Source organism: Dasypus novemcinctus, unplaced genomic scaffold, assembly GCF_030445035.2.
Source record: "Dasypus novemcinctus isolate mDasNov1 unplaced genomic scaffold, mDasNov1.1.hap2 scaffold_104, whole genome shotgun sequence".
Classification (NCBI taxonomy): Eukaryota; Metazoa; Chordata; class Mammalia; order Cingulata; family Dasypodidae; genus Dasypus; species Dasypus novemcinctus.
Genome location: NW_026688144.1, coordinates 1,440,558 through 1,464,102, shown reverse-complemented (window position 1 = coordinate 1,464,102; position 23,545 = coordinate 1,440,558).

Sequence of the window (23,545 nt, the reverse complement as noted above, 5' to 3'; positions counted from 1 at the left end):
TATTCTGCTGATCCGCATTGAACTTTCCGTATAACGTCATTTTCCAGTTGCATCATCAGTTGGCAGTTGATAGTGGTCCCTCGGTGCCAGGGAGGCTCATCCCCGGGTGTCATGTCTCACGCTGGGGGGAAGGCATTGCATTTACATGCTGAGTTTGGCTTCAAGACTGGCCACATTTGAGTAACATGAAGGCTGACAGGAGGAAATTCCCAGGCACAATGCTGCTCTAGGCCTTGTTCTTATTTTAGGCTTATCAGCTCACAAGCATAGTCATTAGCATCAGGGGCTCACTGTTGAGCCCTCACTCCCTCCCAGTCCCCACCGCTGCACCTGGGAGACTGTCGCTGCTCCCCTAGGGACCACAACAGAGCACCACTGGCCAGGAACCCAGTACCCCCCCTGTTGTGGTTTTTAATTGTTGCCACTATGAGTATATCCAAACATTACCATGCACCCTGGACATATGTTCTGTACAGCTCCCTGTCAGCCATATATCACCTGTCAATGGTATCCTATACCAGTATCCCTCCATTGCCATTGTTGAACCACTCTGTGATCCAGAACTCCCTGAAATTTGAAGCTCAATATAATGTCAGGGTCCCTTACTAGGAAATGGCATATAGCGATAGGTTTAAAGGTTAGATAAAGAATACGTGATGACTTGGAAAAAATTCTACATCCTATCTTTTTCTTTCTTTTTTTTTTTCCCTAATTATTGAGCTTCTCTTCACAGGAGCCCTAGACCACAGCAATGCATATATATAATATAGAGCACTCCCATACATCCACCACAAAACCTTTTCCCTTCCACAGCGATACCCTTACACCCTATTCACAACATATTTACTTACCATGATGTAGAGTCTGAGACAATAGCTTTCTAAAAAGGTGACATCTGTGCTTACATTGTGGTGCTTACTTTAGGATACACAGATTTTACATTCTTAGTTATCCTATGTTTTACATTATGGTTTACATTATCAGTCTGTCATCTCCTATATGTTATGGTGTAATATTACATGTTTTATATCCATCCTTGTGTACTCTCATGAAACTCCTCTCTTACCCCCCATTTACCTTGGTTTGCGGGTTTGCAGGTGGCTAGGGAGGGGCGGATGGGTAACAATGCCCAAAAGTGGGGGGAGGGAGGAGTAGCATATGAACACAGGAGAGGGTCAGGTGTTGGTGGAGAGTAAAATGTGGAGAAAATCATATCAAAATATAATAAAGAGGGTTACCTGTTTAGAACGCTCGGAGGGGAGGGTCTGATGTAGGACGGGCTCCTGGGGAATGTCTGCATGCTCATTCTGCCACAGTGGGTGACACCATGGGGTAGAAACCCAAGTAGTGAGAGTGGGGATGGACCCACATCCTGGGGAGGACTAATGCCATCAAATAGAGGGAACTGTATCCCCTCGAGAGAAAGGGTGGCTCCCAGGGCATTGGGGCAGTTGAGCAAGTTAGGCCCTGAACACTATTCCATCTATCTTTGGAAGTGGCTCCTCGGGAAACGGAGGTTGGCTGTCAATGTAGGCAGCAAGGTGGAAGGGAAAATGGAAGTTAAATGTGTGGAACCGAGGAGTTTCTATTTAAGTCTTGCCACTATTTAAAATGGGTGGGTTGTCTTTTTATTTTTGAAATATAGGAATTCTTTATATTTGAAGGATATTGGTCTCCTATCAGATATATGGTTACCAAATATTTTTACCCATGGGGTAGCCTCTCTTTTCATTTTCTTGACAAAGTCCTTTGAGGTGCAAAAGGCTTTAATTTTGAAGAAGTCTCATGTATCTATTTGTTCTTCTACTCGTGCTTCTGGTGTGAAGTACATGAAGCCATTTCCTATTACAAGGTCCTGTAGGTGTTTCCCTACATTGCATTCTAAGGTCCTTATGGTCTTATGGTCTTGGCTCTTATATTCAGGTCTTTGATCCATCTTCAGTTGAATTTTTTATAAGGTGTGAGTTGGTAATCCTCTTTCAGTGGGTTTGGTGGTCTTGTGAATATCATATGACTGTATCTATGAGGAGCTATATCAGAATTTTCAAATTGGTTCCATTGGTCAGTGTGTCTCTCCTTGTGCCAGTACCATGCTGTTTTCACTACTGTACTATGTTTTGAAGTCAGGTAGTGTAATTCCTCCAATTTTGTTTTTTTCTTTTTCAATATGTCTTTGGCTATTCGGGGCCTCTTTCCTTTCCAAATAAATTTCTTAGTGAGTTTTTCTATTTCACTAAAGAATGTTGTGTTGATTTTCATTGGGATTACATTGAATGTGTAGATCAGTTTTGGTAGGATAGACATCTTAATAATATTTAGCCTTCTTATCCATGAACAGGGAGTATTCTTCCATTTATTTAAGTCTTCTTTGATTTCCTTGAACAGTGTTGTGTAGTTTTCTGTGTATAAATGTTGTACATCTTTAGTTAAATTTATTTCTAGGTATTTGATTTTTTAATTTACTATTGCAAATGGTATTTTTTCTTGATTTCCTCCTCAGGTTTTTCATTAGTGTTGTACAGACATGCTACTGATTTTTGTGCATTGATCTCATAACCTGTGACATTACTGAACTCATTTATAAATTCTAGAAGCTTTGTTGTAGATTTCTCAGGGTTTTCTATGTATAGGGTCATATCATCTGCAAATAGTGGAATTTTGACTTCTTCTTTTCAAATTTGAATGCCTTTTATGTCTGGTTCTTGCCTCAATGCTCAGGCAAGTACTTCTAACACAATATTAAATAGAAGGGGTAATAATGGGCATCATTGTCTTGTTCTTGATCTTAGAGGGAAAGATTTTCAGATATCAAAATTGTAAATGATGTTAACTGGGGGTTTTCCATATATATCTTTTATCATGTTCAGAAAGTTTCCATCTACTCCAATCTTTTGCAGAGTTTTTATTAAGAAATAGTGCTGTATTTTATCAAATGCTTTTTCTGCATCTGCAGATATGATCATGTGATTTTTTTCCTTCAATCTGTTTATGTGGTGTTTACATTAGTGTATTTTCTTATGTTAAACCATCCTTGCATACGAGGAATGAATTCCTCCTGGTCATGGTGTATAATTCGTTTAATGTGCTGCTGAATATGATTAGTAAGTATTTTGTTGATGATTTCCACATCTATGTTCATTAGAGAGATTTGTCTGTAATTTTCCTTTCCTGTGGCGTCTTTGTTCAGCTTTGATATTAGGGCAATATTGGCATCATAGTATAAGTTAAGCAATGTTCTTCTGTTTCAATTTTTTGGAAGAGTTTCAGCAAGATTGGCATTAGTTCTTTATGGAAAGTTTGGTAGAATTCACCTCTGAAGCCATCTGGCCCAGAACTCTTATTAGTTGGGAGGCTATTAATGACTGATTTTATATCTTTACTTGTGGTTGATTTATTGAGATTGTCAGTTTCCTCTTTCATTAATATAGGTTGCTTATGTGTTTCCAGGAATTTGTCCATTTTCTCTGAATTTTCATTTTTGTTGGAATATAGTTTTTCAATGTATCTTCTTATGATAGTCTTTTTTTTCTGTGGGGTCAGTGGTGATATCCCCTTTCTCATTTCTTATTTTCTGTATTTGCATCTTTTTTTTTCTTGTTAGTCTAGCTAAGGGTTTGTCAATTTTATAGATCTTGTCAAAGAACTGGCTCTTGGTTTTGTTTATTTTTTCAAGTGCTTTCTTATTTTTTCATTTAGTTCTGCTCTGATCTTTGTTATTTCTTTCCTTTTCCTTTGTGTTTAGTTTGTCATTGTTTTTTTTTTTTACTAAATCCTCCAACTGTGAAGTTAGTTTTTCAATTTTAGCTCTTCTTTTATCACGTGTGAATTTATGGCTATAAATTGCCCTCTCAGTACCACTTTTGCTGCATCCCATAAGTTTTGATATGTGCATTATCATTTTCATTTGTTTCAAGGTAGTTATTGATTCCTTTTGAGAGTTTCTCCATGACCCACTGTTTTTCTAAGAGTGTGTTATTTAACTTTCATATATTGTTGCCAAATCCAGGTCTCTGACCTTTGCAGATTTCCAGCTTCATTCCACTGTAGTCAGAGAAATTATTTTGTATGATTTCAAACTTTCTGAATTCACTGAGACTTTCTCAGCAACCTATCCTGTTGTCTATCTTGGAGAATGATCCATGTGCACTTGAGAAGAATGTTTATCCTGCTTTATTTGGATGTAATGTTCTGTATATGTCTATTAGGTCCAGTTCCTCTAATATATTGTTCAAAGTCTTTTCTTCTTTATTGATTTTCTTTTGAGATGTTCTGTCCAAAGGTGATAGTGGTGTATTAAAGTCCCCCACTATAACTGTAGAGGCATCAATTCCTTCCCTTAGATTCTCCAGTGTTTGTCTTACATATTTGTAGGCACCCTTGTTAGGAGTGTAATGTTTTTTCTTTGTTTTTATTTTTGTTGTTAAAGATGTATTTATTTATTTCTCTCCCCTCCCCCACATACTAGTTGTCTGTTCTCTGTCTTTTTGCTGCATCTTCTTTGTCTGCTTCTGTTGTCAGTGGCATTGGAATCTGTGTTTCTTTTTGTTGCATCATCTTGCTGTGTCAGCTCTCTGTGTGTGCAGTGCCATTCCTGAGTAGGCTGCACTTTCTTTCACACTGAGCAGCTCTCCTTACAGGGTGCACTCCTTACGCTTGGGGCTCCCCTACATGGGGACACCCCCGCATGGCACAACAATCTGTGTGCGCATCAGCACTGTGCATGGGCCAGCTCCACATGGGTCAAGGAGGCCCCAAGCAGGTCCAGGGTTTGAATTGTGGACCTCCCATGTGGTAGACAGATGCCCTAATCACTGAGTCAAGTCTGCTTCCCAGGAGCATAAATGTTTATACCTGTTCTTTCCTTTTTGAATGATTATCCCTTTCACTAATATGTAGTGTCCATATTTGTCACTCACAATTATTTTGCATTTAAAGTCTATTTTGTCTGATATTAACATAGTTACTCCTGCCCATTTTTGGTTATTATTTGCCTGTAAGATGTTTTCCAGCTATTCATTTTCAACCTCCTTGAATCCCTAGGTCTAAGATGTTTTTCATGTAGACAACATATAGATGGATCATACTTTCTTATCCAATCTTCCAGTCTGAGTCCCTTGACAGGTGAGTTTAATCCATTGACATTCTGTGTTATCACTTTCAAGGAATTATTTATATTAGCCATATTTTCTTTGGATTTGTGTTTGTTATATTTTGTTTGGTTTTTTACTTTTTTTTGTCTTTTTATTGTTCTTACACTCTCCTCCAACTCTGTCTCTCCTGTTTTTTATCTTTCCCCCTATAGAACTTCCTTTAGTATTTCTTGAAGGGCAGTATTCTTGTTGGTATAATCTATTAATTTCTGTTTGTCTGTGAATATTTGAACTCTCTATCATATTGAATGTCAGTTTAGGTGGACAGAGTATTCTTTTTTGGAAATTATTTCTTTTAGTACTTTGACTATATCATACCACTGCCTTCTTGCCTCCTTGGTTTGAGATGAGAAATCAGCACTTAGTTTTATGAAGCCTCCTTTGCATGTGATGTTTCTCTTTTTTCCTGCTGCTTTTAGTATTTTCTCTTTGTCTTGAGCATTGGATAATTTGACAAGTATATGTCTTTGGGTAGGCCTGTTGGGATTTATGCTATTTAGGGTGCATTGTGCTTCCTGGATGTGGACATTCATCTCCCTCAATAGGTTTGGGAGGTTTTCACCCATTATTTCCTCCAACACCCCTTCTGTTCCCTTTCCCTTCTCTTCTAATTCTGGGATGCCTATAATGCATATGTTTTCACATTTTGCTTTGTCATTCAGGTCCCAAAATCCCTGTTGAATTTTTTCTCTCTTTTTATCTATCAATTCTACTGTCTGTTTGATTTAGCATGTACTATCTTCCATAGTGGAAGACAGTACATCACTAGTTCTTTCCTCTCCCTCTTCAAATCTGCTGTTATTTGCTGAGAGTGTATTTTTGATTTCCTGGATTGTGCTGTTACTCCCCATCGTATCCATTGACTTTTTTTTTGCATGATTGCAATTTCTTCTGTATGCTCTCTAAGTGTTTTCTTCATAGTCTTATCTCTTCCTTCACCTCATTAAATTGGCCCCTATTAAATGTTTTGAGAGCTTTAATTACTTGTTTGATGTTCTGCTCTTCTTCCTACTTTTTAGTTTGTTCATTGGATTGGGTCATGTTTTCCTGATTATTGGTTTGGTTTGTAGTTTTTTGTTGCTGTCTGGTCATCATTTTATCTTGGTCGTTGATTAGCTTCTTTGTCTAGTGTCAGGGTTTAATTAGCTGCTGCTTTTCATGTGTGTTAAGTCTTCTCTTTGCCATTTTGTTCTTCTTATTCTATTTCTGTCCTGTTGGCTAAGTTCACTTGAAGGAAAATATTAGGGTAAGTGAAAGCAAAAAGAGTAAGAAAAGAAAAAAGTATAATAGTAGTATTGTTAGTAAATATTAGCAGAAGAACCATGTGAGATCTAGAAGAATGGGTATTAGACTCATGTAGGCTGTGTAGAGTTATAACAGTAAGAAAAATGGAGTATCTATAATGAGACAGTAACCTGAATATGGTGAGGAATATAGTATTAATTAAAAGACCAGTGTGGTCAGGAAAGTGGGAAGAGAAAGGAAAGGACAATAATATAGAGAGTGAATAAAAGACAGAAAACAGTACAAAGGTATTAGAAATAAAAATTGGGGGCTAAATTAAGAGCAGTGGAATGTAAGAGAAGCACTAAATGATGGAGGATAGAAAGATGTAGAGGAAAGGGGTTTGTAATGGTAGCCAAAATCAGTACACACAGAAAAGAGGAAATAGAGGATGAGGAAACACAGCAAATGTGAATCACTCCCTTCCACACCTAATATAAAAAATATAAAGAAGAAAAGGGAAAAAAGGGGGAAAAGTGGGGGTGGAAATTCAAGCAAGAAAAGGTGGATGAAGAAGAAGAGGAGGAGGAGGAGAAGAAGGAGGAGGGGGAGGAGGAAAGGGCTGTGGGGTTATAAAGAGGAAGCAAAAACAAAAAAATAAGCCAATAAAAAAGACCAACATTTCAAGCAAGGAATCCTCTTTGCATTTAAATAAAATGCTTAGGAGTCTGACCTTCCCCCTTTCTCCCTTTTTCCCTTCTCTCTCTCCCAGGGCAGCAGGAAAGCTGTGTGAGGTGTCCAGTGGAGAATCGAGTGGGTCCTTGGTGAACCAAATCACCAGAGAAAACAATGTCTCTTAATTTCCAAAGAGAGCGTGCCCACACATCACCAGGAACACCAAATATGCTAATGGAAGTTTTTAAAACACATCTTTTTTTTTTTTTTGATTTTTTTAATTGACTTTGTAATAATATTATCTTAAAAATATATATGTGAGGTCCCATTCAACCCCACCCCCCCACCCCACCTCTCCCCCCCCCCAGCAACACTCATTCCCATCATCATGACACATCCATTGCATTTGGTAAGTACATCTTTGGGCACCTCTGCTCCTCATGGTCAATGGTCCACATCATGGCCCATACTCTCCCCCATTCCATCCAGTGGACCCTGTGAGGATTTACAATGTCCGGTGATTGCCCCTGAAGCACCATCCAGGGCAGATCCATGTCCCAAAGACGCCTCCACCTCTCATCTCTTCCTGCCTTTCCCCATACCCATCAGCCACCATGTCCACTTTTCCCAATCCAATGCCACCTTTTCTATGTGGACATTGGATTGGTTGTGTCCATTGCACCTCTATGTCAAGAGGAGGCTCAGATTCCACATGGATGCTGGATGCAATCCTCCCACTTTCAGTTGTAATCACTCTAGGCTCCATGGTGTGGTGGTTGTCCTTCTTCAACTCCATCTTAGCTGAGTGTGGTAAGTCCAATAAATCAGATTGTAGGTGCTTGAGTCTGTTGAGGCTCAGGACCTGGCTATCACATTGTCAGTCCACAGATTCATATCCCCTGAATATATCTTAAACCCCAAAATTAACTGCACCTCCAGCACATTAGCATGAATGTCTTATGAAGGAAGATCCCATCTGAGTCCAGATTCATCACACATAAACACCATTTCCAAAGAGGGGCCATCTGACCTGGTAGTTAACCCCATCGGCAATGACCATAACACCCATGGGTCTCTTTAGCCCTCAAAGGAACTAATATCTGGGGGTTGTATCTGCTTTATCTGTCTCTCTGACTCTTGTCAGTTGTGCATGAGGGCAATCCTTCTGCCAGCCTCCAGACTCTTTTTTAGAAACTCGTAGCCATATAAACTCATTTCTCCTTTCCATTTCCCCCTTACTTTAGGTCAAACAGCATTTTAAAGTCATGGTATTTTATGTAGACAGGGATATTCTCCTGATCCGCATTGAACCTTCCATATAAGGTCATTTTCCAGTTGCATCATCAGTTGGTAGTTGATAGTGGTCACATGGTGCCAGGGAGGCTCATCCCCGGGTGTCATGTCCCACGCTGGGGGGAAGGCATTGCATTTACATGCTTAGTTCGGCTTCGAGACTGGCCACATTTGAGTAACATGAAGGCTGACAGGAGGAAATTCCCAGGCACAATGTTGCTCTAGGCCTTGTTCTTATTTTAGGCTTATCAGCTCACAAGCATAGTCATTAGTATCAGGGGCTCACTGTTGAACCCTCACTCTCTCCCGGTCCCCTCAAAACACATCTTACAGTCCATCTCCCTTAGTTGTACTACAGGAGGTCTAGTTGAATTTTTTTTAAAGATTTATTTATTTATTTCTCTCCCCTCCCCCCCCCCCCAGTTTTCTGTGTCTATTTGCTGTGTCTTCTTTGTTCGCTTCTGTTGTTGTCAGGGGCACGGGAATCTGTGTTTCTTTTTGTTGCATCATCTTGTTGTGTCAGCTCTCCGTGTGTGCGGAATCAATACTGGGCAGACTGCACTTTCTTTCATGCTGGGTGGCTCTCCTTACAGGGCACACTCCTTGCACATGGGGCTCCCCTATGTGGGGGACCCTCCTGCTTAGCAGGGTACTCTTTGCGTGCATCAGCACTGCGCATGGGCCAGCTCCACACAGGTCAATGAGGCCCGGGGGTTTGAACCACAGACCTCCTATGTGGTAGGCAGACACTATAACAACTGGGCCAAGTCTGCTGCCTAGTTGATTTTCTGACTCCACCTTCTCCCAGACCAAGTTTCCGATCCCAGCACTTTTAGGTAAATTGGGCTTTCTCGGCAGATTTGCCTTTCCTTTCTTCCCCAGTTTTCCCCAAGCCAGCTGGAATGCTCCTCAGCTCAAAAAAAAAGAGGGGGGGTGTCAGGACCTGAAAATTGAACCCCCATCTCATTTGGCCCCTCTGCACCTCCCACCAAAACCCTCCAACTCACAGAGTCACTCCAAAACTGAACGGCTAGTGTATTCCCTTACGGCAGGGAGCACTGGATTTGGCAGAGCGCTGGATTTGGGAGTGGGAAGTCTGGGATATTGCCCGCTTGGGGCCTGTGGGTCTGTGGAAAGTGGGCTGCGGTGGCTTAGCGGTCATGGACCTGGGGACCATTCTTCTGGGGAACACAGGGCTTGGGAATGTTGCCACACTACTAACAGTTCAGGGAATGCCCTAGGGGGAAGAGTCCCACCTCTCCACAACTTCTGACCTCAGTGTTAGAAACCCACAATTCTACCCTTAGCAAGCACGACTTCTGTTCCAGTCTCTCCAAATCAATGTCCAAACACTTCCTGCCTTGCAAGTCCCCGAAACAGCCCACTGCAGCAAGATTCCAACTGTACTCAGCCGGCCTTTTGCAGGAACAATTATGAAGTGCATTCACTCAGGTGCCATCTTGCCCCACCCATCAGCTATCATCTTTTAATATCTCCATTTGTTCATCCCAGCTTGTCCTTAAAGGGAAAGTACGTCTGCCTCATTATCTAAAAAAGATGAAGAAATGCACTTGCTAGCTCTTCTTTAATCCTCCCCTGGTTAGCCATGTATATCACTTTGGCTGCTTATATCCTCCCGACAGTGAACTCAGACACGTGGTCTTGCTGGATTTGGGCAGGATCAGGTCTCGAACCTAATGCCAGGTTGCCTAAGTTTGTTTTTGCCTTGCTTTTTCCCTCTGGGTGGGTAACAAAAGGAAGCATTTCTACCAACTACAAGGCACAAGGTAGAAAGTACAGTTAAGAGAATGCAGCACATATGCAGAGTATGTTGGAAAACCCAGTAACCCCCGAGCTCACTGACTCCAGGACATCAGACTGGGTGAAAGCAGCTTCAACTGAGTCTCTACAGACCCTTCACACACCTTCCATCCTGTGCAAGACACCTGGTCATTCTGAGAAAGGTGTGAAGATAAGTCAGCCTGGTTGTTGTCCACAGCCACCCTGCTAAGGCCAGCAAGGCAATCCTTAGTATTGTCTTAAAGTTCTTAAGAACTTCAGGGGTGCCATGCTAAAAGAACTTGTCTCACAGCTACTGGAAAATCTGGTGTGCTTGTGCTCCAAGTCACTTTACAGGATGGGGAGGACAGAAAATCTCCCAGTATGGGCTCAGCGCTCCTGCTCACACACCACCACTGGCCAGAACAAGCCCACCACACCTGAGCTTCCTCCCACTGTGGCCTTCAAGCTTGTCCACTTCTGGCATGGTCACAGGGTGCCCTGGTCCACTGTGCCTGTCCACTTCTGGCATGGTCACAGGGTGCCCTGGTCCACTGTAGCCTTCATTCTGTGGAAAGCATCTCCTCCAGTATGGCTCCTACACACCTAGGTTAACAAGAAGCCCAAACCATGGCCAGTGATAAAGTTTTCAGTGTTTGGTACTGTGAAAACTGGATAGCTCTTTGGGTTAAAAATAAACTTGTATTTTCCCACTTCATTGCAGACAAAAGAAAATTCTGGATGGATTTTAAAAGGTAAGTGAAAAAACAGCTCTAAGGGCCTTTTAATCATCAAAGCAATGGGGAGAAATCAAAAAGAAAATATCAAACACTTTGACTATATGCCTTAGTCAACAAAAGGGGTACTGATGCAAAGTACCAGAAATCTGTTGGCATTGACAAAGGGGGTTTATTTTGGGTAGAAGCTTACAGTCACAAGGCCATAAAGTGTAAGTTATTTCCCTCACCAAAGTCTGTTGCCAAAGGCTGCTGGTCTCTGTGAGGATTCAGCCTTCTTCTTCAGACTCCATGGTCCCAGCTTCTTCTGGTCTCAGCTGTAGGCTGGCATAAGGCTTGTCTCTCTGTCTGGGGCTTGTTTCTTTATGGGCTTGGCGGCTCTGGTGTTGCCACAAGGTCAACAGTAGTCCATCAGGTTCTCTCTCTTTCCAGGCCTCTGCCATGTCTATAGAGCCATCTCTGTTCCTCTGTGTTCTTCTCCTCTGTGTTTACTTCCCTGGGATCCAGCATCAAAACTCCAACTACTTCCTTTGCCATGTCATTTTCTTAGTGAGTCCCTGCCCACCAAGGGGGTGAAGACTCAATGTCCTACTGACATGGGCCATTTCAACCCCTGATCATAATTTAACAAAGTAAAAGTGAAACCTCTGAAGTTAATACAATCTATTATGCCCATAGGAAGAGACCAGTTTACAAACATAATCCAATATCTATGTTTGGAATTCATAAACAGTATCAAATGGCTATACTATATAAAAACTAAAGATATTTGAATTAAATCAAATAAAATCCAACATTTTAAGAAACGTAATGCACCATGGAGAGATCACATTATCTTTAACATACATAACATAGGATGTTGATTGGCCGAGAGTCACCTCTTGCTGGCAGTGTTATGTCCTCTTGAAGGAAACTTTGTAGGTAAACCCCCAGATCAGAAGGCCCTTCAGGAACCCAAGGAAACCCAAGCATCCCACCCACACTTCTGGGATGATACAAGGTCAATTCTCCAAAGGAGGAACTTGGTCTCCTGTCAGGGAAAGTTCTGGAATCCAGACCCTCCCCTCTGAGGTTCAGAGTTACTGCCCAGCCCACTTGAGGCCAGCTGGAAAGAAAAAAAGATAACATGGTCCCCATCACTCACATCACCTCCATATGCCTAGTAAATTAAGGACTTAGAATGAAGCTGGGCTCCTGATCATTCTGTGCCTTAAGTCCTTCCTGGCCAGCCCACCAGAGGAACACATGTGTGGCTGGAGAAGAGCCACAGGGTCCAACACATAGACCAGGCCTCCAGACACCTGGTGGAGAGGTGGGATGCACCTTCCTCTCTCACACCTGAAAGCCTGGTGCCAAAGGGGACAGGGCAGCAGGGCAGCCAGCAGGGGGCAGTGCTAACAGCAGGGGAACAAGGAAACAGAAGATCCTCATGGAAAAGGCTGGGCTTGTGCTTCCTCTGACCCTTCTGAGCTGAGTTAACCCCTAGGGTTCTTATTCTGAGAGAAAGATCCTAAAGGGGAAGGATGGACTCAAGAACAGAACATGCAATCACCCTACACTGAATGTAAGAGCTAATGGCACTTTATTTTGTTCCCTAAGCTGGAGAAAACCAGCATAATAGAGTATGATATGCAACATTATTGAAATATGCCCATTTCTTTTCCTAATGAGTTCTAAAACTCTCTTTCAAGTAAGAATGATGAGTAAGCAGCAATGCCTGTCCCCCAAGCCCTGGATTAGTTACCAGGAGCCTATCACAGCTCAGAATAACTTTCCTTAGCAATGCTGGTGGATGTTATCACAATCTTAGACAGCTCTTCCTCGTGGGGATTTTGCATATTCAGAACTTTTGCAGAACAAAATGTAATTTTCTATCACAGAAAAATAAAGAAAAAAATATTCATCACCAGCCAGCCTCAGTTAGTAACATGACTATCCATTTCCAAAAACTAATCAAACTGAAAAATCTGCTTTTCCTTGATTTGTTTCACCAAGTTTTCTTCTTTCCTCTTTTTTTCTTTCACTACTTTATGGATTGAAGCAGAATGTCATTAATAAAACTGACTCAGATTTACATGCTACCACAAAACGGAGCTTCTGGGTTTATTGGTATTTCATTATTACCATTTCTCAAGGGATTTCTTGTTTCACACAGGATGTTGCTTTTAAAACACAAAGCAAAAAGAACACCACTTACTTTTCTCTCTTGATGTCCATTTGGCCCTTTGTGTTTTGAGTATTATTGAAATTCAGTGTTTCCTGATACTGGTTTGGACCTTGCTGTCTACCATCACTTTTCCCTCAGAAAATAGCTGAGGTATGAACAAAGTGCAGGGTGACACAGAAGGAGGGTTGCTGAGGTTGTTGGTGCTGGGGTTAGGAAACAGACGTGACAGCGGAGGAGACCTTACTACTGCAGGTAGAGCTGCTGGCTGAGAAAGGGTACTTGGTAGGAGAAGCAAGGGCTTTCCATCAGTGGGAAATGGAGCCAGAGACACAACCCCAGAGCGTTGTTCAGGATCAGCTGAGTGGTAGATGGCACCAATAGCCAATTCTCCTCCACTCCTGGTCACCCACAGGAGTAACCGTCCCTGCTCCTCTGCTAAGTGCTTGCATGTGACCAAGGAGCCATGTGTGACTCTTCAGGCAGAAGCATGTAAGCACCCATGGCCAGGAGCTCCAGAGACTTCACACTGAAAGGACAACAGCCTGAGTGGTGGCCCTCCCTCCACCTGGGTTCCTGAGACTGGACTGGGCAGAGCCTCCCTGCCACATACACCCCCCCCCCACACACACACACCATGGCATGGGAAGTCTATCTTTACTTTTAGCCGCTGTCTCAGTTTGCCAGGGCTAGTCTGACAATGCCCCAGAACTGCTTATTTAAGCCCCCAGGTTGATGGTTCTATCATGTGCCTCTCTGACAGTGGTCAGATCAGGAAGGAAAGGCTTGGCCCAGTGGACCCAGTCCTTAGCAAAAGGGCACTGACCATCACTAGCCAAACCAATTAGTCTATGGGGTGCAGCAGTGCTCCAAAATGTATTCACCAAATACAATGTATTCACCAAATACAATGAATGTGTCACACTAATGAAAGAGGTTGTTGATGTGGGAGGAGTGGAGTGAGGCGGTTGGGGGTATATGGGAACCTCTTATATTTTTTGAATGTAACATTTTTTGTGATCTATGTATCTTCAAAAAATACAACTAATAAATTGATAGGGGTGGGGGTGGGGAGTGGGGTATATGGGAACCTCTTATGTTTTCTAATGTAACATTTTGTGTGATCTATTAACTTTGAAAAAAGATAATTAAAAAATAAAAAAATCAAAACAAAACAGTAATTAGAGCTCCACCGACCCAGGGCTTACTGTGAGCCACTGTATGCGCACTAAGCACATTCATTCTCTTAAGTGGTCCATGAGGTCAGTTCTGTTTGATCTGTCCTAGAATGGCAAAGTGAGACAGAGAGGCTGTGACTTGTGAAGGCTCCACAGCTAGTCACCACAGAGCTGATACTTCCACTTGGGGCTCCTCAGCCTGGGCTGCTAACCAACACACTGACTACTGTTAACTGTGCTCCAAGGAAATTGATTTAGGAAGAATTTGATCAGCTTTAGTACAGAGTTTGATCAGCTATAGTACAGAATTTGCCCTCTTTATGACCAATGATCCCAAGGTCAGAGAAACTGCTCCTGGAGCCCTGGAGCTGATCAGATACCACTGCCCATAATCCCAATACCATGGTGTGAACATTGGTTCAAATAGACTTTGAAATGCCTTTTGCTGTTCTTGTTGCTTTTAAGGCTCTTTTCTTTAGATTTTAATTAATATTTATTTCAGTTGCATAATTTCCTTTTGGCATGCACAAAGCCCCAGGACTTGAATTTGCCTGTAACCTCAGCTAACCAAAACTGCCCTGAAATGCTTTAAACACATAAAATCCCATTTGAATGCATGCGTTCTAAAGACAGTTACCAGACATTGTATGTCCTCCCATGGCCCACTGGGTGGACTGTGGGAGAGTGTGGGCTATAATGGGGACCATTGACCATGAGGTGAAGCGGTGCTCAGAGATGTATTCACCAAATGCAATGAATGTCTCATGATGATGGAGGAGATTGTTGCTATGGGGGGAGGAGAGGGATGAGGGGAATAGGGGGTATATGGGGACCTCATATTTTTTGAATGTAATATTAAAAAAATAAAGACAAAAATAAATAAATAAATAAAGACATTTCCCATTTTCCAGGAGGCAATAAGGCATTCGAGCAGCAGTCAGGGACTTTCTTTCTGGAGGGCCAGGGGGGAACTCTTCTGGCCCTGTGGGCTCTGCCGTTATCACTCAACCCCAACATCCTGCACAGGAACGTTAAAGAAATAAATGGGTGTGGGTGTGTTCTAATAAAACTTTATCAAAACAGGCAGGCGGCCAGATTTGGCCTGCAGGCCTTAGTTTGCCGACCCTGTCATATAGAAAAGTGTCCTTATGGCTCATTCCTGATGTCCCACCAAGAGATAGAGCCCTGGTCACTTCTTACCTCGGGGCCCCTCTCTGGCCCTTGCTCAGTTAGCCCTGGAAGGTGGGGCTATTTATCAGACTGCCAAATTCTGGAAGGAGACACTGAGTCTTCAGGCTCACTCTGCCCTTCTCCCTCTTGGGCCTGACCCGCAGGGGGCAGGGGCTCTGCTCTGCTTTTCCACCACATTTAAGCTTCAGAATCCACAAGCCCCACTGTGCAGTATTCAGCGGTACCTTCCATCATTGACATCCCATCGAGGAGCAGTCTATAGTCCACCTTATGGAAAGGGACTCCACAAAGGTACAAACAAAACAGTGTAGTGTGAACTGTCTGTTATTCGGAAAATCCAGATGAAATTTATATTCTCTAGATAAAGAAGATTTGAACAACTTCATACACCAAGAGTCTTGGCTTTTTGACTATTATCTCATGATGGCCACCAACTCACTGGCAGTATCATAGGTACCGTAGACTCAAAATGTAAACCCCACTTAGTAGTGAAACTATTTACAGTTGTTCAAAAGCTATTGCTCACAGGAAGAAAACAGATGAGGTGTGTGTTTACAGAAAGTCAGGAACCCTTCCGTTCCACCCCCCTCCTGTTTTAATGGCCAGCAGAGACAGGTACCTTGTCAGACGGCCCCAGAAGTTCCCTTCCTCCATCCAGTTCTTCCACATGCTAGAAGCCAGGCAGAGGGGTACCTCAGATGCAAGAGACATCCCGGGGGGCAGGCTGAGGGCCATGGTTGCTTCAACCGGAAACTACGCTTCTGTGTGTGAAGTGAAGCTCATGAGACTCAAGGGGCCGCCCATCAGTACTCGAGTGAGAGTTGACCTGAACTGGGGACTCACTGGGCACCACTGATTGTGGGTGGCTAGGAGAAGAGGAAGGAGGCATTTTGTGGGATTATTTTATACACCATTAACTTCCTTTCCAATGGAATCTGTGTTCCACGTTATGGTTTGAGCTGTGTACCCCAAAAAGATACCTTGAAGTCCTAATCCTGGGTACCTGGGAACACGAACTTTTTGCAAAAGCGTTATTGCAAGCAGAATCATTTAAATTGAATGAGGCCGACTGCAGTGGGTGGACCCTTAGTCCAGGATGGCTGGTGTCTTTAGAGGGGGGGTGTGGACACACACAAAAGTGGGGGGCGGGAGCACCATGGGAAAAGAGACAGAGCAGGCCATAGGGTGATTGAGGAGGCACTGAAAACCCAAGGCTTGCTGGCCAAGGGACAGGTGCCCCAGTGGCCAGGACTGACCCACCAGCACGGCCCACGCACTTGCGGCTTCAGCTTGCCGGGCTGAGAGAGCCTTTTCTGGTGTTTTTAGCCACCCAGTTCATGGCACTTGTGACAGCAGCCTGAGAAAAGTGAGGTGTCCCTCTTCTGGCAGTCCCATCCCTCCAGGAGGCCTGAGGGATAGCCCAGGTGCCCAGCTGTCCGCCATGCTGAGGGTCCCCAATCAAGGCTTTTACCTAATCAGATGCCCTGAGGAACACCCTGGGGACAGACAGAAACAATGTTGAAAAGAAAGGAATGGGTGACCTGGACAACTCTGAACACCGTTCTCTTCCTTCCTTCTGCCCTTTCTTGGGGGCTTCGGCTGCTTAGACCCCCGAGGTCTTCCCACCACGCACACCTTCCCAGAGGGGCCGGGCCAGAGGATGCAGACCTATTCCTGGTTCTCCTTGTCGGTGGGAAGGCGGCCCCAGGGTTCCAGTGGCCCAGGACCATCCATCAGCCTGGTTGCTTATTCATGGCCCGCGGGAACCACCGCACAAACTGCTCAGGGGGCCGCATCCTGCACACTGGATAGCCTCGGGGCTCCCTTTCTAGACTGTCCTGGCACCACCGGATTGCTGCAAGGCCCCTCCAGCCCGGGGGAGGGGTGCCTCTGTGTCTTGCAGTACTAAAAGCTCTGCTCCTTTGGGTCCAGGCGCCCATCTCACCGACCCTGCGGAGCAGCCCCTGCCCCCTCCACTCCCGGGCGCCCCATCGAGTCTTCCTCCCTGGTGAGCACTCCCTCCTTGCCCGCTCCCCACTTGACCTTCCAGGTAGCCCTTTCCCACTATGATGTCCTGCTCCCACCCCCACAGCAGCATCCCCCACCCTGCCCGGGTCCCGCCCCCAGGCCCTTGCTTGGCCCCCAGATCCCTTCCACGCGGTGCCCCTGGGTGTCCAGTCCCCGCTCCGGGTGGGTGGCACAGCCCTGCCCCAGGCCCTCCCTGGCAGGGGAACCCTGCCCCCAGCACCCTCTCACCCCCGCCGCGCGGTGCAGCCCCTCCCGCCTCACCCGGGCCTGGCAGGAGAAGTAGCTGCGCTCCTTGGGGTCCAGGCGCCACTGCGGTAGCTGAAGGCGGACTGCGCCGAGATGGGCGGCGACCCTGGCGTGGCCCGCAGCGTGGCGGCGGTGATCTCCTCCTCATCCGCCAGGCCGCCTGCTTCCAGCTTCTCCGCCCAGGCCATGTCGGTCCCACCAGGCCGGGGGGTCCCGCCCGAGTCCACCTCCCTGGCTGCCTGGCGCCCGCATTCAGCAGTTGCCGGGGAACAGCGGCCTAGAGTCACAAAGCTGGGCCGCGGGCGCAGGGCTGGGGTGCAGGGTGGAGGGCGCAGCTGGGCTGGGGATGGGACCGTGCCCTCCCATCTCCTTGAGGGTCCCTGGAGGGCCCACTTGGGACACAAGGAGTCGCGTCTGCTGGACTGGGGGCCTGCGCCTGCTTGCCCTTGCCCTTGCCCTTGCACTCCCGGAGGGTTCCAAGCGGGCTGTCCGGAAGAAGAGCAGGCCATGGCAGCGCGGCATCTGAAACCCTCCAGGAGCCGCAGAACAGTAGTGGAAGACTCAGGTGGAATTCACTGCCATGGTATATTAACTCAGTGTGTCCGCAGCAGCATCTTGTCAATGTGCAACGACTCGGTTTTCAGCGCCTCGGTCACCACGAGCAGGCACCGCTCACGGTACTGGCAGGTGCTGGTGTGCAGCGGCACAAATCGAATCCATTCAAGTGGTATCTGGCAAAACTGAGCTGTTCCGCAGCGCTCTGCTGTGTCTTGAGTCAAATGCTGGTTCAAGAGGTGTGTTCCTTCTGTCGAAAATTCGCTTAACTCTAAAGCCTGGGATGTGTGTGTATCAGTAAAAAGGAAAAGGAGAACTAAACAGGCCTTGGGAATACTTTAACCAGGGCAGCTCTAGGAAGACTGGTTTGAAACATAAATGATAATGAGGGGCAAGACTTGTGAAATCTGGGGAACAGTCGGTCATTCCAGGCAGAGGGAAGAGCATCTGTGGTGGCCTTGAGGCCAAGCCCATTGATGTGCAGGTGGCAGAAAGGGAGGACAAGGGCGGTGCAGCTTTCAGAAGGGGAAGGCAGTAGGGAGTGCAGGTGGACAGGCAGGCAGGGGAGGGGGCAGTCTCAGGCCCGGACCAACGAGCACCCCTCTCAGGAGGCTTCTTGCCTGTATGTCCTTGATTCAGGCAGAGGTTTCAGAGATTTTTCAGTACCATGTCCTTGATGCTAATTAACAAAAGCAATAACCACACACTTACAGTGGCACCCCTAGAAGTAGAGCACCCTAGAAATATGGCACCCCTAGAAGTACAGCACACCTAGCAGTAGGGAACCCTAAAATTATGGCACCCCTAGAAGTATGACCCAGCAAGCCAGTCTGTGCTCCTCCTACACAAACTTACACATGGACACAACCATTCTAAGGTCCACAGGATGGAGGAATAGAGTATGGATTGGAGTGGACTTACTGATATTTCTATTCATGAACTATTGTGATTAATAATTGAAGAAAATGTGGCATTGGTGTGGAGAAAGTGGCCATGTTGGCTGCTGGGGTTGGGAGTAGGAGGAAGAAATGTAAATGTGGGGGCATTTTCGGGATTTGGAGTTGTCCTGGGTGTTGCTGCAGGGACAGTTACTGGATATTGTATGTCCTCCCATGGCGCACTGGGTGGACTGTGGGAGAGTGTGCTCTATGGTGTGGACCATTGACCATGAGGTGCAGCGGTGCTCAGAGATGTATTCACCAAATGCAATGAATGTCTCATGATGATGGAAGAGATTGTTGTTATGGGGGTTGGAGTGGGGTGAGGGGGTGGGGGGTATAGGGTGTAACAGCGAGGGTCAAGAGAGCTCACAGAAGGCAGAAGTGACACTGGGCTTGGTCTGGGTACAAAGAGGGACTGTGGAAGGGCTTCCGAGGCATAGTATGATCCAGAATAGTGCTCAGGCCCAAAGCCATGAAATGCTCTAAGAACTGTAAGTGAGACCACTTCACAGGTTTCCCAGAGATGTGAGAATCCTTTTGGCCTGGCCCCCAGGTGAGCGGCAATTCACTTGGGTATATGAACACATCCGGATCGATTGCAGCTCTCTCCTGGTCAATCTTTCATTTGCTTCTATTTGTCTCATTCCTTCTCTGCAAAGAAGCATAAAATTTAAAAGTGAACTTAGAGCTCTAGAATTCATAGAGTTTCAATAACCTATGCTAAAGCTTAAAAAGCCTTAAAAAGTAAAGATAAAGAGATCTAAAATGTTACAGCATGACGGGGTCATGCGATGGTTAATCACCATCCAGTTGGTACCGAGTCATTGGATGATGCAAGCCCTGGCCTGCCAGTGTGAGGGCATTCTGTAGGTGGCTTTAGACCATTAGGAAGTTGCAGCTATGGCTGATGACATCCACAAACAAGGGTGACTGCCTTCAGCAAGGACGGGAGTCCCATCACCCCAGCAGCTGGAGGTCTTAAAGCAACACCAAGGCCCTCAGCAGTGGCAAATCCTTTCTCTCCTTCTCCAGCTTCTCCCAAGGATGTCATCCCCTGTGCTGTCTCCAATGCATGGCCTGCCCTAGGAAATCTGAACTTGCCTATCCCCAGGGTCACTGAGCCAATTCTACTAACAAATCCCTCCCTATTTACCTATGGACCCATATCCTGTTGGCTGTTTCTTCAGAGAATCCTAATACTGGTAGAAATGCAGACATTACTAGCTAATATGTCCTGTGATTACTTTGTGGTGGGCCTTTTTCTAAATGTTTTTATGTGTATTAACTCATTTCATCCTTATTTTCTGATTAGCCATTTGGAAATGAGGCCCAAGTTCATACAATTTGCAAGAGAGTTTGAAATCAACCCCACGTGCCTGACTCCTGAACACAGATTCTCAGTCCTCTGTTACATTGCTGCTCAGACCAGGTTCAAGTCTCATCTTCACCCGTGGTTCTGTATCCAAGGCAGGCATTGACCATCTGTGAGCTTTGGAGAGGAAACACTGCCCAAGTCCAAGGCCCCATGAAATCATAAAAGCCTGTGTTCAAGTGCTTAGCATAGAGCTCAGCACAGAGTGGGTGAAAAGTAATTGGAAGCTCCTTTCCCTGTCCAACGCCCCGGAACTAGCCAGAGGTAGAAACCCAGTCTCCAAACTCTGCAGCCCTTTCCACATCTGCCTGCCTTGTCTCACTTTCCCCTCAAGCTTTAACCTGACCGTAATTGGAGAGTGAAGCATCTGTACTTCACTAAATACAATGTAATTCATGCATGATTTACATTTTAGATTTTCCCCCAATCAAACCTGCCCCCTTACAACCCTACCTAAATTTACTTTACTTCATTGTATATTTAAAAAGAGAATACTCCGGAATATATATATACTTAAAGATTTTATTTTAATTTACCCCTCTCCCCGGTTGTTTGCACTTGCTGTCTGCTCATCTTCTTTTTAGGAGGCACTGGGAACTGAACCTGGGGCCTCACATGTGGGAGGGAGGCACCTAATTACTCAAACCATCTCTGCTCCATTTGATATGTCTCATTCTGTTTCTTCACTGTGTCTCTTAGTTACATCACTCACTGCATCATCTGGTTGCATCAGCTCACTGTGTCACCTTGTTGCATCAGCTCACCAAGTCAGCTAGTCCTGTCAGCTTGCTATTTGGCTCATCATCTTTACGAGGCACTGGGAACTGAACCTGGGATCTACCACAGTGTGGGTACGAGTCCAGCTGCTTAAGACACATCCACTTCCCTATATTTTATTAAAGGATTATTTCTGTATAATTCTACAATTATAAATGTTATAGTAATCCAAAGTGCTGTCATCTGTTTTCCCATTGCTCCTCCTCACCATACATTACATCTGCTAACAAAGTACATCAGGAAATGGGAAAAAAAACATTTCTTATATTTGTAGGAGGAGGAAATGAAGGTTTCTAAAAAGCATACTCTTTTCACTTAGCAGATAGCTGTTACAAGATGGCAGATTTAAAAATAGTCATTCATTGTTTTCATTTAGTGTAATTGATCGATTCTGTTTGACATATAAAATCAAGTATCTATGATACTAATATTAAATTGAACTTTAATTTTAAATCAATCACTGACACTTGGTATTCACGGTATAGGGAAAATAAAGGCTCCTTCCATGTCTCTGTAAGATCTAGACAGATCCTTTTCAGATCACCAAATAGTCCATAATTCTGCAAAATGGCTAATTCACAAATAAGGCTCTTTTTATGCTGAGACCCATAAAAACACAACTTCTTTCATGATCTGAGTTCTGAAGTCACTATTCCTTCTTCTCAGCACTGAACCCCGGGGTTCTGAGAAAACAATTTTCTTGATAAAGATTTGACAAATTCAAGCCTTGATTTTAGCATCTCAGCCTCATGAAAATGGATCTGTTAAGGGAAGAAAAAAAAAAAAGGAACTGGCTAGTATAATCCTTCACAATTGAAATTACCGTGTTGAACTTGTTTGTCTCTAACAACCTGCCCACAAATGCTTGCACACACATAAGAATGGCAGCTCCTCAAGGGCAAAGTCACAGCTATCTTACTTGTGTACTCCCAGAGCCCAGAACAATGCTTAGTACATAATGAGAGCTCAATAAATATTAGTTGCTTAAATAAGAGGGATATTTAAAGGATCAAAGATGATTCCTGTCCTTGAAGACACAATCAATACTAGAAGTATGCAACAAGCCAATGCAGAGTGTGTGAAGAAAATCAACATTCCAGCCCTCAGAGGAGGTCAGGGTTTTAGGTTGTGGGGAAAGAAGAGACCTGAGTGGGGTATTGCTGAATGGACAGAATTTAGTCATGAGGAGATGCTGTCTGGAGGGAGAGGGGGCACCTGGTCAAAGGAGCAAGGGGAGAGAGAATGGAGTGGGTTAGGTGGGAGGGAAGAGACCACCAGCTTGAAGACAGATAACAAGGTGCAGCCTCAGGGGATCCCAAAAGTCAGAGCAGAGGAGGTTCTACTGTATCCCGTGAGTAGGAAAGAAACAAGGTTTCTGATCACAGGCTGGCATGCTGAGGGTTTTCAGAAGATTAGTCTGGGGTGTGCAAGATGAACTGGACAAGAGTAAGCCAGAGAGGAAACCAGGGAGCAGACTAGCACCAATACCTTAGAGAACTTGGGAAATTCATCTACATTCTAGTCACTCATCATCATAATGCCTTATTAAGTAACTTACAAAGGAAACAATAAGGTCTTAGACATTAGGTAGTGATGAAGATACTGGTTTTAGTGAGTCATCCTGTCCATTCTTACACTTACATCAGGGGGAAATTAAAACAGATATTCCAATAATTTAATAACTCTAAAAGCAGAGTTGAGCATATCTTATGAAGAATATAGGCATATTCTGCTTTTGGAAAACTGAAGATCAGAAAATTCTGTATTTCATGGGAAGCAGACTTGGCCCAGTGGTTAATTCATCTGTCTACCACATGGGAAGTCCACGGTTCAAACCCCGGGCCTCCTTGACCCGTGTGGAGCTGGCCCATGCACGGTGCTGATGCACGCAAGGAGTGCTGTGCCATGCAGGGGTGTTCCCCGCATAGAGGAGCCCCACACGCAAGGAGTGCACCCCATAAGGAGAGCCGCCCAGCATAAAAGAAAGTGCAGCCTGCCCAGGAATGGTGCTGCACATGCGGAGAGCTGACACAACAGGATGACGCAACCAAAAGAGACACAGATTCCCATGCCACTGACAACAACAGAAGCAGACAAAGAAGATGCAGCAAATAGACACAGAGAACAGACAACCGGGGTGGGGGTTGGGAGGGGAGAGAAATAAATAAAATAGATAAATCTTAAAAAAAAAAGAAAAATCTGTATTTCAAAACATAAGCCAAAGATTTATAAAAA